Source organism: Schistocerca americana, chromosome 5, assembly GCF_021461395.2.
Source record: "Schistocerca americana isolate TAMUIC-IGC-003095 chromosome 5, iqSchAmer2.1, whole genome shotgun sequence".
Taxonomy (NCBI): Eukaryota; Metazoa; Arthropoda; class Insecta; order Orthoptera; family Acrididae; genus Schistocerca; species Schistocerca americana.
Window position 1 is genome coordinate 426,588,987 of NC_060123.1, and position 2,648 is coordinate 426,591,634.

General features: G+C 39.8%; 1 pseudogene; it reads left to right on the plus strand.

The window, feature by feature from the left end:
• The first annotated feature begins 1,969 nt into the window (after positions 1-1,969).
• On the plus strand, positions 1,970-2,087 carry LOC124617290 (annotated as a pseudogene).
• Positions 2,088-2,648: the final 561 nt, after the last annotated feature.

Genomic DNA, 2,648 nt, shown 5'->3' on the forward strand with positions numbered 1-2,648 from the left:
CAACACATAAAGAAACTGTTCACTCACGAGGTTCTGGGACGTAATGGAAGACAACCTAACTGAGATTTTTAATGAATTACTGACGGTGACAGACATCCTGACTGATTACACTGGCAGCGTAACTGTGTTGCTGGGAAGGAAATCCAACCGAGTATCAGTAAAGGAGTATAGCCGGTTAATCATATTAAACGCGGACTTCTAACCTGAAAATTGGGAAACAAATCACTTGGTATGTTGTAGGACCATATCAGAAAAGCATATTCACGTTAGGTTTACATTTACAACATATTTTCATCCTAACATGAAAATATTTCGTTTAGTTACATAAATTATTTTAATGAGATCACCTAGAAATAAAAATACAACATTTTTATGTTTCAGATACAAGTGAAATTTTGAATGACGACCAAGTACCAGTCAAAGGAACGATCTAAAAGAAGAAGGAAAATAACAGGAGCTTTTGAAATGTGGTACTACTGAATACTCAAGAATGGAATGGATACACCGTATAACTAACGAGGAAATACTCAATCGAACTGAGGAGAAAAGAGATGCATAGCGTACCTTGATCAAAAGAAAGGACACGATGGTAGTAGACATCCTGAGGCAGTAAGAAAGGGCAGGCGTAAAAATTGTAGAGGGAGACCAAGAGACGAATACAGTAAGCAGGTTCAAATGGACACTGGTTGCAGAAGTTATTCGGTCACGAAGATGTTTGCACGGGGTAGATCAACATGAAGAGCTGCATCATACCAGTATTCGGAATAAAGACTGTAACCGCAGCATATCCATTCCTTGAGAGTAAGAATGAATTTAACGAAAGACTTTGTTCCCCAACTTTTACACAAGACACGTAAATCAGCTAACGCTATGAGCCCATTCTACGTACGTAATTCCAGTGATAAGAACTGACATATTTGATTTTACAAATGGTGCGAAAACATTGTGCGGGTGTGTTAAGATCCACAACTGCAATATGATCAAAGTGCTTCATACTGGTCCATCACAAAGAGTTGTATAAAAGTTGTTACAGTAAACTTTGAAGCAGCTGAACCCATCATCACTGAAAGATTTATTTCTTAAATTAAGTTACTATCCTTTTAAAAAAATGTGAAATGGTATTTTTTCACTACTGTTTTCCTTCTTAAAATACAAATGCTGTATTTCACTACTTGTATTATCATAAATGAAACGTAATGTCTCTGTATTAATGGCACTTGAAACAAAAGCTTCCTTATTGGCACTCAAAACCAATCAGTTTCCTGGTATGGAACTTAGAACGTTTCTAATAAATTATTTATTCTCATTTGCTTAATTTTCTGTGACGAGGTGGACAGCATGATACTGTGGTATCAGAATACCTACCTAATTTTTTTGATACTAAGGCATTATGTAATTAATAGATATATTAATTTCTGATCCTTCTGGCAATTATGTGAGATATGAAAGAGTATGGAATGAATTCTCTTTCTCATCCTATCAAATATTTAATTTGAAACAACAAAAGTCCACTCTTCATTTGTATTATGGATACGCTGACTTAGTGCAGTTCTTTAATGAGGTACATCTGAAGATAAGGCTAGAAGTTTTGAAATCATTTATGTTAAAATAAAATTGAATATCATTAAATTTCACTCTAAGGCAAATTCATTCTCACCCCTATTCAAGCATACGACCGCATTCGCACGATTTTATCAACGATGGAAAGTAAAATCGCCGGCCGGTGTGGCCGTGCGGTTCTAGGCGTTTCAGTCTGGAACCGGGGGACCGATACGGTCGCAGGTTCGAATCCTGCCTCAGGCATGGATGTGTGTGATATCCTTAGATTAGTTAGGTTTAAGTAGTTCTAAGTTCTAGGGGACTGATGACCTCAGATGTTAAGTCCCATAGTGCTCAGAGCCATTTGAAACGTTTTTTTTTTTTTTTTTTGAAAGTAAAATTGTTTCAGTTCAACTGCTGTTGCATGTATGGCAACTGCCTTGCCGCAGTGAATACACCGGTTCCCGTTAGATCACCGAAGTTAAGCGCTGTCGGGCGTGGTCGGCACTTGGATGAGTGACCATCCAGGCCGCCTTGTGCTGTTGCCATTTTTCGGGGTGCACTCAACCTCGTGATGCCAATTGAGGAGCTACTCGACCGAATAGTAGCGACTTTGATCAAGAATACCATCCTAACGACTGGAAGAGTGGTGTGCTGACCCCACGCCCCTCCTATCTGCATCCTCCCTTGAGGATGACACGGCGGTCGGATGGTCCCGGTACGCCACTCATGGTCTGAAAACGGTGTGCTGAGTGTGCTGTTGCATGTACGTTGCCCTCTCTGACAGGATCAAAATGACATCCACCAACTTTAAAATTTTCATTTTGTTTCCCAAACTTTAATTCCATTCCCAAATGTCTCATTGGTTTCCGCCACGGCTTCCTCGATGTAATGACTGAATAACATTGGAGATAGGCTGCTACCCTGCTGCGGCATTCTCGGAGAAGTAGCTGCGACCTACGTCCTCCATTATTTGCTGGATGTATTCCAGTCTCTGTCCTCCTCTACAGTTTTTACCCTCTACAGCTCGCTGTAGTACCATTAAAGTTATTCCCTGATGTTTTAACAGATGTCCAATCGTCCTGGCTCTTCTTCTTTCCAGTGTTTTC